Below are 15594 nucleotides of genomic sequence, written 5' to 3'. Positions count from 1 at the left end.
CTGGCTACTACTTTGCACGTATGAGACCACCGGATGACAAGGAAATATATGTTCGGTGTACTTCGGAAAGTTGGGATTTCGTGACCTTGCAGGAGATTGGATGGGGGCCACCGGCAATATATGCATACAAGATCATCTGGAGAGAAGGTTTAGTTTGTTTGTTAATTATGGAATTAGAAGTTCGCTGAGATGTAAAAAGCAATATTTATTAGATAGAGTTCAGATTAGTTTTCCCCCATCTAGCTAGCCACAATACGTTGCTTGTTTTCCAAGGTAGATTAGGGTGTACGGCCACAATATAAGGCCAAGTCAATGTGTCATGAAAGGGCGGGTTATTTTGTGACGGAATTAGACACCACGCCTGTTTCAGCCTCTGGCCATTATCGAGTTTAGAGAATTCTTGTCAAAATCTCTACTGGCGTGTGAGTTCCTGCGACGCGGCGTGTAGGGGATTACAAGCTGAGCCTATACGGTTCGTCCATGTTATTCCTTCGGATTGAGGGGTTGGCGTGTTGTTTCCGTAGGATTTGCGAACATCTTCGTAAACCCGCGACTTGTTCTTGCTGCGATGAAGGTTTGTGCCGTGAAAGATCGGGCTAACAACGGATTGTCCCTCGTTTTGAGGTTCGCTCCTCATCATTCTACCACAGATCTGAAGGCAAGATCTTTGTTGCCAAGAATGGAAACTTTCTAGAGAAGGAGTTTCTTTCGAGAGAAGTGAGTGGGAGGAAAGTAGAACTTGATGAGGTAATTGTACCGTCTCTCAAATTGGAAAGTAGCTCATCACAGAAAACCGTTCCCGTGATGCCTACACCAACTAGAGAGGAAGCTAATGATAATGATCATGAAACTTCAGATCAAGTTACTACCGAACCTCGTAGGTTAACCAGAGCATGATCTGCACTAGAGTGGTACGGTAATCCTGTTCTGGAAGTCATGTTTCTAGAACATGACGAACCTATGAACTATGAAGAAGCTATGATGAGCCCAGATTCCGATAAATGGCTTGAGGCCATGAAATCTAAGATAGGATCCATGTATGAGAACAAAGTGTGGACTTTGGTTGACTTGCTCGATGATCAGCGAGCCATAGAGAATAAATGGATCTTCAAGAAGAAGACTGACACTGATGGTAATGTTACTGTCTACAAAGCTCTACTTTTCTCGAAAGGTTTTCGACAAGTTCAAGGAGTTGACTACGATGAGAGTTTCTCACCCGTAGCGATGCTTAAGTCTGTCCGAATCATGTTAGCAATTGCTGCATTTTATGATTATGAAATCTGGCAAATGGACGTCAAAACTGCATTCCTTAATGGATTTCTTAAAGAAGAGTTGTATATGATGCAACCAGAAGGTTTTGTCGATCCTAAAGGTGCTAACAAAGTGTGCAAGCTCCAGCGATGCATCTATGGACTAGTGCAACCGTGCAAGCATCTCGGAAGTTGGAATATATGCTTTGATGAGGTGATCAAAGCATATGGTTTTGTACAGACTTTCGGAGAAGCATGCATTTACAAGAAAGTGAGTGGGAGCTCTGTAGCATTTCTAATATTATATGTGGATGGCATATTGTTGATGTTGGAAATATGCCCCAGAGGCAATAATAAATTAGTTATTATCATATTTCCTTGTTCATGGTAATTGTTTATTATCCATGCTAGAATTGTATTGATTGGAAACTCAAATACATGTGTGGATACATAGACAACAATATGTCCCTAGTAAACCTCTACCAGACTAGCTCGTTGACCAAAGATGGCTATGGTTTCCTAGTCATAGACATGAGTTGTCATTTGATAATGGGATCACATCATTGGGATAATGATGTGATGGACAAGACCCAAACTATAAACGTAGCATATGACCGTATCAAGTTTATTGCTGCCGTTTTCTGCATGTCAAAGTATATGTTACTATGACCATGAGATCATGCAACTCACTGACACTGGAGGAGTGCCTTGTGTGTACCAAACATCACAACGTAACCGGGTGTCTATAAAGGTGCTCTACAGGTATCTTCGAGGGTGTCTGTTGAGTTGGCATGGATCAAGACTGGGAATTGTCACTCCGTATGCCTGAGAGGTATCTCAGGGCCCACTCGGTAATACAACATCACAAGAAGCTTGCAAGCAATGTAACTAATGAGTTAGCCATGGGATCCTGTATTACGGAACGAGTAAAGAGACTTGCCGGTAACGAGATTGAACTAGGTATGGAGATACCGATGATTGAATCTCGGGAAAGGAACAAACTGAGAGACAAAGGGAACTGCATACGGGATTAGCTGAATCCTTGACATCGATGTTCGACCAATAAGATCTTTGTAGAATGTGTAGAAACTATTATGGGCATCCAGGTACCGCTATTGGTTATTGACCGTAGAGGTGTCTCGGTCATGTCTACATGATTCTCGAACTCGTAGGGTCGCACGCTTAACACTTAGTAGTGCTAGGGTAGTATTGAGATATTAATAGTGTAAAGTCTGAAGGTTGTTCGGAGTCCCGGATGGGATTTGGGACATCACGAGGAGCTTCGGAATGGTCCAAAAGTAAAGATTTATATATGGGAAGTCATATTTTTGTTGGGGAACGTAGTAATTTCAAAAAAATTCCTACGCACACACAAGATCATGGTGATGCATAGAAACGAGAGGGGAGAGTATCGTTGTGACGCCCCGAGACCGATGTGCCAGGTGTCTTCCAGTTATTCTCTGTTGTTGCCTTGTCATGTGCTTGCGTGTCATGCATTGCATATCATGTCATCATGTGCATTTCATTTGCATACGTGTTCGTCTCATGCATCCGAGCATTTTCCCCGCTGTCCGTTTTGCATTCCGGCGCTCCTATGTCCTCCGGTGTCCCTTTCTACCTCTTTTCGTGTGCGGGTATTAAACATTCTCGGATTGGACCGAGACTTGTCATGCAGCCTTGGTTTACTACCGGTAGACCGCCTGTCAAGTTTCGTGCCTTTTGGACTTTGTTTGATACTCCAACGGTTAACCGAGGGACCGAAAAGGCCTCATGTGTGTTGCAGCCCAACACCCCTCCAGAGTGGCCAAAACCCACATAAACCCCCTCCATCATCTAGGTCGTTCGATCACGATCACGTGGCCGAAAACCACACCTCATTTGGACTCTCCTAGCTCCCTCTACCTATAAATATGTGGCTCTCCCCGAAAATTCACGGATGAACCCTAATCCTCTTCCCCTCTCGCCCGCCGGACATGTCGTCCCGGACGGACGAAATCGCGCCGCCGCCCCAGGCGAATCGGAGATCGCCATGTGGCCACCGCCATCCTACCACCGCCGCGGCCCACGGAGCCCATCCGAGGCCTGCGCGGGCCCAGATCCGCGCGCCGCCCGGCCCGCACCTGCTCCGTCGCCCTGCCGCCGCATGCCTCCGTCACCAGCGGCTGCCTCCGCCGTTCCTCGCCGGCGACTGCGTCTTCCGCCGAGCCGCCCTGCGCGCCGCGCTTGATACGTCTCCGTCGTATCTACTTTTCCAAACACTTTTGCCCTTGTTTTGGACTCTAACTTGTATGATTTGAATGGAACTAACCCGGACTGACGCTGTTTTTAGCAGAATTACCATGGTGTTGTTTTATGTGCAGAAAACAAAAGTTCTCGGAATGACCTGAAACTCCACGGAATATCTTAGAATAAATAATAAAAAATCCTCGCCAAAGATGAAGACCAGGGGCCCCACACCCTGTCCACGAGGGTGGGGGGCGCGCCCCTCCCCCCTGGGCGCGCCCCCTACCTCGTGGGCCCCCTGGTGGCCCTCCAACGCCAACTCCAACTCCATATATTGGCTTTCGAGGAGAAAAAAATCAGAGAGAAAGTTTCATCGCGTTTTACGATACGGAGCCGCCGCCAAGCCCTAATCTCTCTTGGGAGGGCTGATCTGGAGTCCGTTCGGGGCTCCGGAGAGGGGGATTCATCGCCGTCGTCATCATGAACCATCCTCCATGACCAATTTCATGATGCTCACCGCCGTGCGTGAGTAATTGCATCGTAGGCTTGCTGGACGGTGATTGGTTGGATGAGATTTATCATGTAATCGAGTTAGTTTTGTTAGGGTTTGATCCCTAGTATCCACTATGTTCTGAGATTGATGTTGCTATGACTTTGCTATGCTTAATGCTTGTCACTAGGGCCCGAGTGCCATGATTTCAGATCTGAACCTATTATGTTTTCATGAATATATGTGAGTTCTAGATCCTATCTTGCAAGTCTATAGTCACCTACTATGTGTTATGATCCGGCAACCCCGAAGTGACAATAATCGGGACCACTCCCGGTGATGACCATAGTTTGAGGAGTTCATGTATTCACTATGTGTTAATGCTTTGTTCCGATTCTCTATTAAAAGGAGGCCTTAATATCCCTTAGTTTCCAATAGGACCCCGCTACCACGGGAGGGTAGGACAAAAGATGTCATGCAAGTTCTTTTCCATAAGCACGTATGACTATTTACGGAATACATGCCTACATTATATTGATGAACTGGAGCTAGTTCTGTGTCACCCTATGTTATGACTGTTACATGATGAACCACATCCGGCATAATTATCCATCATTGATCCGGTGCCTACGAGTTTTCCATATACTGGTTTACGCTTATTTACTTTTCCATTGCTACTGTTACAATCACTACAAAAATACCAAAAACATTACTTTTGCTGTCTTTACTTTGTTACCTTTATCACCACTATCATATTACTTTGCTACTAAACACTTTGCTGCAGATACTAAGTTTCCAGGTGTGGTTGAATTGACAACTCAGCTGCCAATACTTGAGAATATTCTTTGGCTCCCCTTGTGTCGAATCAACAAATTTGGGTTGAATACTCTACCCTCGAAAACTGTTGCGATCCCCTATACTTGTGGGTTATCAAGACCTTTTTCTGGCGCCGTTGCCGGGGAGCATAGCTCTATTCTTTGAGTCACTTGGGATTTATATCTGCTGGACACTATGAAAAACTTGAAAGACGCTAAGACAAAAATTTATCCCTCAACTACGAGGGGAGGTAAGGAACTGCCATCTAGCTCTGCACTTGATTCACCTTCTGTTATGAGTAAGCTAGCGACACCTAAACCTACTACTGCTATGAATTCTGATATGTCGCATGTTATTGATGATGCCACTTCTGCTATGCATGATACTTATGATGAAACTACTTCTATGCTTGATACTACTGTGCCACTTGGTGAATTTCTAGATGAGCAATTTTCTAAGTCTAGAGAAAGAGAAATTAGTGAACCTGAACACGATGATGTTAGTGATGATGAACCTATGCCTGTTATTCCTGAGGGTTATCTTTTTAATAATGAATCTTATGAAGCTATTCTTGCTTGTCCGGATAAACCTGAACGTAAGAGGTTACTAATTAAGTGGAGTAAGGAATCTTTTAGAGGTAGGATGATACCCGACCCTGCTTTTGCTACTTCACCTATCTGTGTTCCTGATCAGGATTATTATGATATTACTGTTGATCGAGATATAATTACTTTGGTTGAATCTGATCCTTTTTATGGCTATGAATCTGAAACTGTTGTGGCACATCTTCGTAAGTTAGATGAAATAGCTGCCCTGTTTACTAATAATCTGAGATCCCGCCACTTTTATATACTCAAAATATTTTCGTTCTCATTAAAGGGTGATGCTAAGAAATGGTTTAATTCTCTTGATCCTGCCTGTGTGCAAAGTCCCCAGGATATGATTTATTACTTCTCTGCTAAATATTTCCCTGCTCATAAGAAACAAGCTGCTTTGAGGGAAATATACAATTTTGTGCAAATTGAAGAAGAGAGTCTCCCACAAGCTTGGGGGAGGCTTCTCAAGTTACTTAATGCTTTGCCTAATGATCCTCTTAAGAAACCTGAAATATTTGATATCTTTTATAATGGACTAACTGATGCTTCCAGAGATTACCTGGATAGTTGTGCTGGTTCTCTTTTCAGGGAAAGAACACCGGATGACGCTGAAATTTTATTGAATAATATGTTGGCAAATGAAAATAATTGGGCACCTCCTGGGCCACCTCCCGAGCCAACTCCTGAGCCAGCTCCTGAGCCAATTACTGAGCCTATTCCTAAATCAACTCTGAAGAAGAGAGGTGTTCTATTTCTCAGTCCCGAAGATATGCAAGAGGCAAAGAAATCTATGAAAGAAAAAGGTATTAAAGCTGAAGATGTTAAGAATTTACCTCCTATTGAAGAAATACATGGTCTTAATTTACCGCCTGTTGAAGAAGTATATGATCTCAATTACTTATTTACTGAAGAACCTCCCGATATCCCGACACAGGTAGTAAAGGTAAATTCTCTCTATAGATATGATAAAGTTGAAGTCCCTCCTACTAAAATTGCTAGTCAGTGCTTGGATGAGTTTGATGACTTTATGTTTAAGCAAGATGACTTTAATGCTTATTTTGGTAGACAATTAAAGCAGAATACCTTTATGATTAAATGCTTGAGTGATTATATGGATAATATTAGAGGTGAACTTAAACTTGTTAGCAAACATGCTTCTATGGTTACCACTCAAGTAGAACAAGTACTTAAAGCTCAGAAAGAAATGCTTGATGAAATGAATAGTAAGAAAAATTATTATGCTATTAGAGTGGCTACTAGAACTGGTAGAATGACTCAGGAACCTTTGTATCCTGAAGGCCACCCTAAGAGAATCGAGAAAGATTCTCAAAGAAATAATATTGATGCACCTAGTTCTTCTAAAAGGAAGAAAAAGAAAAATGATAGAACTGTGCAAACTTCTAGTGAACCTATTGCTGAACCACCTGATAATCCAAATGATATCTCTATGTCTGATGCTGAAACACAATCTGATAATGAACATGAACCTAGTGAAAATGTTAATGATGATGTTCATGATGATGCTCAACCTAGTAATGATAATGATGTAGAAGTTGAACCTGCTGTTGATCTTGATAACCCACAATCAAAGAATCAACGTTATGATAAAAGAGACTTCGTTGCTAGGAAACATGGTAAAGAAAGAGAACCATGGGTTCAGAAACCCATGCCTTTTCCTCCGAAACCATCCAAGAAAAAGGATGATGAGGATTTTGAGCGCTTTGCTGAAATGATTAGACCTATCTTTTTGCGTATGCGATTGACTAATGTGCTCAAAACAAATCCTTATGCTAAGTATATGAAGGATATCATTACTAATAAAAGAAAGATACCGGAGGCTAAAATTTCCACCATGCTTGCTAATTACACTTTTAAGGGTGGAATGCCAAAGAAACTTGGAGATCCAGGAGTACCTACTATACCATTCTCCATTAAAAGAAATTATGTTAAAACTGCTTTATGTGATCTTGGAGCCGGTGTTAGTGTTATGCCTCTCTCTTTATATCGTAGACTTGACTTGAATAAGTTGACACCTACTGAAATATCTTTTCAAATGGCTGATAAATCAACTGCTATACCTGTCGGTATTTGTGAGGATGTACCTGTTGTGGTTGCAAACGTTACTATTTTAACGGACTTTGTTATTCTTGATATTCCCGAGGATGATAGTATGTCTATTATTCTTGGAAGACCTTTCCTTAATACTGCAGGGGCTGTTATTGATTGCAACAAAGGCAATGTCACTTTTCATGTTAGTGGTAATGAGCATACGGTGCACTTTCCGAGGAAACAACCTCAAGTTTATAGTATCAACTCTATTGGAAAAATTCCATCGATTATATTTGGAGGTTTTGAATTTCCTCTTCCTACTGTCAAAAAGAAATATGATATACTTATTGTTGGGGATGTCCATATCCCCGTTGAGGTAACATAGTGTTATTCGAAATTTCTCCGGTTCCATGATTATCGGAATGAGTTTGTTAACAAGACTTGATCAACCTTGTTAGTGGATTCTTTTTGATGAGCATGAGATGGATGAAACTAGAAGCACAACCTTCTGTACCCTCTTTATATTTTCTGTTCTTTAGTAGAAATAAAGTAAAATAGTATTTTTCTGTCTGTTTCCTGACTTATCCGTGCAATATAAAAATATCCCGAAAATAAAAGTCCTCAGAATGCCATGCCAATTTAATATGATTTTTTCGGGAATATTTAAGGATTTTTAGTGCAAAAATTACCGCGGGGGGAGCTGCCACCTGGTCACGAGGGTGGAGGGCGCGCCCTACCCCCCTGGGCGCGCCCCCTGCCTCGTGGGCCCACGGTGGCCCTCCTCCACTTATTCCTGCACCCATCTTCTTCCTCTGTCTTGCACAAACCCGAAAAACCAACTCAAGCTCGTGTTCCAGCAACTTTTGCTGCGATTTTCGATCTCCTTGCTCAAAGCACCTCTCGCAAAACTGCTTGGGGAGATTGTTCCTTGGTATGTGACTCCTCCATTGGTCCAATTAGTTTTTGTTCTAGTGCTTTATCCATTGCAAATTTGTGCTGCATAGGTGACCATGTTCTTGAGCTTGCATGTCAAATATATATGGTTCCAAGTAGTTCTAATGCTTGATATATGCTCTAGGCACTTGTATGAGTAGTTGCTATCAATCTTATTGAAGTTGGTTCACTTTGTTTGAAGTTACTAAAAATTTCAGATTGTTTCAGAAATAATGAAGAGACTTTTGAGGGGCTCGTCGAGCCGAAGTTCTAAGGAGAAACAAAAGGAAGAAGAACAGAAGCCCAAATTTAATCTGCCTCGTATCGCTGAGGTCCGGCCGTGTGAATGGCCTTCCGATGACTTCTTGAGAAGTGCCGGGATTTATGAAGATTTCTATCTATTGATTGAGAACGCCGGCCTCACCAACTTCCTCCGCGACCAACGTCATCAGTATCTCTTACTCACAAATACTTTTGTGCAGAACTTCTACTTTTTCCCTAAGAAATCACCTCCAACAGTAGAGTTCCATTTATATGATGTTGCTAGGGAGATGACATTAGCTGCATTTTGCGAGGTTTGCAAAATAACTTTCGAGGGTTCTTTAGATGAACCACACCGTAATGAAGTGGAAGCTTATATTGACACTATCACTGTGGGAGAAACCAGGAAGGTTTCTAATGCAAGAATTACTAGCATACATTTCCCTGTTTTACGCTACTTTGCCTTATTTGCTAGTCGTTGCTTGATTGGTCGCGGGAACTGTGGGAACCTTAGTATTCCTGATATTATTATTTTGCTCCATGGTTTATACCGCAATAACTCTGTTAGTATGGGTGGAATTGTTGCTAGACGGTTGAGTATGAAGCGTACTAAGGGCCCCATCTTTGGAGGCATTTATGCTTCACGCCTAGCTGAACATTTTGAAATACCTATTAGGCATGAGGAGAAAGAAGAAACAGCGCTGCCCCATGCTTATTTAGATTATAAGAGTATGGTAGCACATGATTTTCTTGTTAAGAATCGCGAAAGGGCGCTTAAATATAAATTGTACTTTGATAAACATCACCCTGAGACTATTACTTTGCCTGCTCCCTCTTTGTTTAACTTGTCTGCAGGTACTTACATTGTTCTGTGGGCGGCTGTTCAAGCCTATCGGAATCCTGCACCAGCATCGGAACCGGAGCCTCCACAAATGTCTGTTTATTCTTGGGATCCTGAGGCGGTTGCCAGCCAGTGGCAGTTAGAGTCCTCTTCATCACACTATGATCCCAACTATTCTTCATCGCAGTACGACCCCAGCTTCATCTACGGATATCAGCCAGGTTATCCCTGGCAATAGACCAACTTAGGCCAAAAGCCTAAGCTTGGGGGAGTACGTATTTCCCACCGACATTACATTCATGTTCACAAACACTCATTGCTAGATGTCGGTGCTCATACTCTTTCACTGTAATATCCATGCTAGTTTATTTTCCTTTTTCCTGCTTTCTTCTTGTGTGTTTAATAAACCTTAAGAAAAACAAAAAAAATTAGTGTTAGTCTACTTTCCATGCTTGTAGTAGAATTAAAAAGAAAACCCAAAAATATTTCTCGTCCTTCTTTTGCTTGTTGGGAGCTTTCCCGTGTAAATAGTTTTTATTTTTCTTTTCCTTTCTTTGGGGGCCGAGAAGACTATATTGAAAATGCTTAGTGGCTCTTATATGCATGATTGTTTATTTAACTTAGAGCCCATATTACTTGTCTTCTCACTTGAGTTGAATGCTTGCAGATTCCAGCTTAGTCCAATGCACGTGCACTCTTATTATTATACACACCATTCGGTCGTGCAAGTGAAAGGCAATAATGATGATATATGATGGACTCATTGGGATGAGAAAAGCTGGTATGAACTCGGCCTCTCTTGTTTTTGTAAATATGATGATTCATCGTTCCTGATTCAGCTATTATGAAGTAAACATATTTGCAATGACATTTAGAGATTGTAGTTGCTTGTGCCATGCTTGATTAGCTATGAGTTATAATGGTTAACCTTGCGTGCCAACATGCTATTGAGATGATTATGATGTGGTATGATAGGATGGTATCCTCCTTTAAATGAATTGAGTGACTCGACTTGGCACATGTTCATGCATGTAGTTGAATCAAATCAACATAGCCTTCATGATATTTATGTTCATGGTGGATTATATCCTACTCATGCTTATATTCGGTGTGAATTAATTTTAATGCATGTTTACGACTGTTGTCGCTCTCTCAGTTGGTCGCTTCCCAGTCTTTTGCTAGCCTTCACCTGTACTAAGCGGGAATACTGCTTGTGCATCCAAACTCCTTAAACCCCAAAGTTGTTCCATATGAGTCCACTATACCTTCCTATATGCAGTATCTACCTGCCGTTCCAAGTAAATTTGTATGTGCCAAACTCCAAACCTTCCAATGAAATTCTGTTTTGTATGCTCGAGCAGCTCATGTGCAACTATGGCTGCCTATATCTTCCATGCTAGGTGGGTTATTCTCAAGAGGAGTGGACTCCGCTCCTCATTCATGAGAAAGGGCCGGTAACCGGGATGCCCAGTCCCATGATCCAAAAAGATCAAAGCAAATCAAAATAATTAAACAAAACTCCCCCTGGGACCCGTTGAATGTTGGAGGCACTCGTTGTTTCGAGCAAGCCATGGATTGATGCTTGTGGAGGAGGGGGAGTATAAACCTTTACCATTCTGTTTGGGAACTGCCTATAATGCATGTAGTATGGAAGATACAACCATCTCATAGTTGTTACGTTGATAGTGAAAGTATGCCGCTCAAAATATTATTTATCTCTATTTCAAAAATCGAGCTCTGGCACCTCTACAAATCCCTGCTTCCCTCTGCGAAGGGCCTATCTATTTACTTTTATGTTGAGTCATCACCCTTCTTATTAAAAAGCACCCGCTGGAGAGCACACTGTCGTTTGCATTCATTATGATTGGTTTATATTGGGTATGACTTGACTGGATCTCTTTTACCATGAATTACAATGTTTAGTCAGTCCTTGATCTTTAAAGGTGCTCTACATTTATGTTTTGCGGTCTCAGAAAGGGCTAGCGAGATACCATTTTGTTATATCATGTTATGATTATTTTGAGAAAGTGTTGTCATCCGAGTTTTATTATTATGGCTCGCTAGCTGATTATGCTATTGATATGAGTAATTGTGAGACCTACGTGTTATTGTGAGTATGGTTAGTTCATAATAATTGCTGAAACTTGAATACTGGCTTTTCATGTTTACAACAACAAGAGCAAACAGAGTTTGTAAAAGTTTTTCTTTTTCTCTTTCAGTTTGTCAACTGATTTGCTTGAGGACAAGCAAGGGTTTAAGCTTGGGGGAGTTGATACATCTCCGTCGTATCTACTTTTCCAAACACTTTTGCCCTTGTTTTGGACTCTAACTTGTATGATTTGAATGGAACTAACCCGGACTGACGCCGTTTTCAGCAGAATTGCCATGGTGTTGTTTTATGTGCAGAAAACAGAAGTTCTCGGAATGACCTGAAACTCCACGGAATATCTTAGAATAAATAATAAAAAATCCTCGCCAAAGATAAAGACCAGGGGGCCCACACCCTGTCCATGAGGGTGGGGGGCGCGCCCCTCCCCCCTGGGCGCGCCCCCTACCTCGTGGGCCCCCTGGTGGCCCTCCGACGCCAACTCCAACTCCATATATTGGCTTTCGAGGAGAAAAAAAATCAGAGAGAAAGTTTCATCGCGTTTTATGATACGGAGCCGCCGCCAAGCCCTAATCTCTCTCGGGAGGGCTGATCTGGAGTCCGTTCGGGGCTCCGGAGAGGGGGATTCGTCGCCGTCGTCATCATCAACCATCCTCCATGACCAATTTCATGATGCTCACCGCCGTGCGTGAGTAATTGCATCGTAGGCTTGCTGGACGGTGATGGGTTGGATGAGATTTATCATGTAATCGAGTTAGTTTTGTTAGGGTTTGATCCCTAGTATCCACTATGTTCTGAGATTGATGTTGCTATGACTTTGCTATGCTTAATGCTTGTCACTAGGGCCCGAGTGCCATGATTTCAGATCTGAACCTATTATGTTTTCATGAATATATGTGAGTTCTAGATCCTATCTTGCAAGTCTATAGTCACCTACTATGTGTTATGATCCGGCAACCCCGAAGTGACAATAATCGGGACCACTCCCGGTGATGACCATAGTTTGAGGAGTTCATGTATTCACTATGTGTTAATGCTTTGTTCTGGTTCTCTATTAAAAGGAGGCCTTAATATCCCTTAGTTTCCAATAGGACCCCGCTCCATGGGAGGGTAGGACAAAAGATGTCATGCAAGTTCTTTTCCATAAGCACATATGACTATTTACGTAATACATGCCTACATTATATTGATGAACTGGAGCTAGTTCTGTGTCACCCTATGTTATGACTGTTACATGATGAACCACATCCGGCATAATTATCCATCATTGATCCGGTGCCTACGAGTTTTCCATATACTGGTTTACGCTTATTTACTTTTCCGTTGCTATTGTTACAATCACTACAAAAATACCAAAAACATTACTTTTGCTGTCTTTACTTTGTTACCGTTATCACCACTATCATATTACTTTGCTACTAAACACTTTGCTGCAGATACTAAGTTTCCAGGTGTGGTTGAATTGACAACTCAGCTGCTAATACTTGAGAATATTCTTTGGCTCCCCTTGTGTCGAATCAACAAATTTGGGTTGAATACTCTACCCTCGAAAACTGTTGCGATCCCCTATACTTGTGGGTTATCAGCGCTCCACCGCCAATCGCTGCCACCACCACGCCTCCACGCGCGAGGCCCTGCTACCGGCTCGGGCTCGCCGCCCCTCGACACCGGCAGGCCGCTCCGGCCGGCGAGCGCGCCGCCGTACCTGCCATGGCCCCCGCCGACCTCCTTCGCCCTCGCCATGACCGGATCCGGGGCCCCCACGACCGGATCCGCCCGTTCCACGCCTCCCCGCATCTCCCCGGTGGCTCCTGCACCCTCCGGCCGTCTTCTCCCTCATCTCCGGCAAGGATTTCTGGCGATCCTCGATTTCCACGCCGGACGAACCCTAGATCTGGAGGTGATATTTTCATCTAAGTTCTGAGATATGCATATTTTTATGCCTCCTTCATTGCATCATAACTTCATCACCGTTGCTCCGATTCGTGCGTGTAGCATATCAAAATGTTCGTCTCGACGAGTACATCATTTCATCTCATTGCATGATTCTCATTTGAGCTCATCTTGATGCCCGAAATGCTGTTGGAAGAGGGCTATGTGATGATAGTTTCAGATCTGTTTCAGCTAATGCACTTTTGTCATTTTTGCCATGATTAATGTGTGCATGCTATGATCCAGAGCTCTACATGTTTTTTGAAGTATGCCATGCCATCTTTACAGGGGTGTATGCCATGTATTTTTGTGATCTTTGTGGTGACTAGCACAAGCATGCAAATTAGCTTACTCAATGATGCTGATTTCAGGGACTTATAATTTCAGAAAGTCCTTACCCTGTCATTATTTTTTTATGCCATATGTTCATGTTGTTTCCTAGTGATCCGTGCCTCTTTTGAGCATGATCAGTAAGGATGTTTAGCAATTTTGCCGAGCTTGTTGTTGTTGATCCATGCATGCTATGTTGTTGTTCTTGCCATGTCTAGCTTCTATGACATGTCTATTTGCTGGGTGTATGCTTAGTTTGTCATGCAATGCCTCGTGGTGAGTGCATCGAGCTTGTAAACATGCCTACTTGATATCACGATCGCGTGGCCGAAAACCGCACCTCATTTGGACTCTCCTAGCTCCCTCTACCTATAAATATGTGGCTCTCCCCGAAAATTCGCGGATGAACCCTAATCCTCTTCCCCTCTCGCCCGCCGGACATGTCCGTCCCGGACGGACGAAATCGCGCCGCCGCCCCAGGCGAATCGGAGATCGCCATGTGGCCGCCGCCGTCCCACCACCGCCGCGGCCCGCGGAGCCCATCCGGGGTCTGCACGGGCCCAGATCCGCGCGCCGCCCGGCCCGCACCTGCTCCGTCGCCCCGCCGCCGCATGCCTCCGTCGCCAGCCGCCGCCTCCGCCGTTCCTCGCCGGCGACTGCGTCTTCCGCCGGTGAGCCGCCCGCTCGCGCCGCCCTGCGCGCCGCGCTCCACCGCCAATCGCCGTCACCACCGCACCTCCCCGCGCGAGGCCCTGCTACTGGCTCGGGCTCGCCGCCCCTCGACGTCGGCAGGCCGCTCCGGCCGGCGAGCGCGCCGCCGCACCTGCCATGGCCCCCGCCGACCTCCTCCACCCGCGCCATGACCGGATCCGGGGCCCCCACGACCGGATCCGCCCGTTCCATGCCTCCCCGCACCTCCCCGGTGGCTCCCGCACCCTCCGGCCGTCTTCTCCCTCATCTCTGGCGAGGATTTCTGGCGATCCTCGATTTCCGCGCCAGACGAACCCTAGATCTGGAGGTGATATTTTCGTCTAAGTCCTGAGATCTGCATATTTTTATGCCTCCTTCATTGCATCATAACTTCATCACCGTTGCTCCGATTCGTGCGTGTAGCATATCAAAATGTTCGTCTCGACGAGTACATCATTTCACCTCATTGCATCATTCTCATTTGAGCTCATCTTGATTCCCGAAATGCTGTTGGAAGAGGGCTATGTGATGATAGTTTCAGATCTGTTTCAGCTAATGCACTTTTGTAATTTTTGCCATGATTAATGTGTGCATGCTATGAACATGAGCTCTACATGTGTTTTGAAGTATGCCATGCCATCTTTATAGGGTTGTATGCCATGTATTTTTGTGATCTTTGTGGTGACTAGCACAAGCATGCAAAGTAGCTTACTCAATGATGCTGATTTCAGGGGCTTAGAATTTCACTAAGTCCTTGCCCTGTCATTATTTTTTATGCCATATGTTCATGTTGTTTCCTAGTGATCCGTGCCTCTTTTGAGCATGATCAGTAAGGATGTTTTGTAGATATTGTGGTGCTCTATCCATACATGTCTTTGTTTGCAATTATGGAGCAACCTAGCTTGAGTCAATCGAGCTCTACTTTTGCTATAAAATGTTCCTTGTAGATTGTTAACATGTTTAGCAATTTTTCCGAGCTTGTTGTTGTTGATCCATGCATGCTATGTTGTTGTTCTTGCCATGTCTAGCTTCTATGACATGTCTATTTGCTGGGTGTATGCTTAGTTTGTCATGCA

This window comes from Triticum urartu, chromosome 4A, assembly GCF_056163025.1.
Source record: "Triticum urartu cultivar PI428250 chromosome 4A, HENAU_Tu73, whole genome shotgun sequence".
Lineage (NCBI taxonomy): Eukaryota > Viridiplantae > Streptophyta > Magnoliopsida > Poales > Poaceae > Triticum > Triticum urartu.
Note: the sequence above shows the minus strand (reverse complement) of the source record.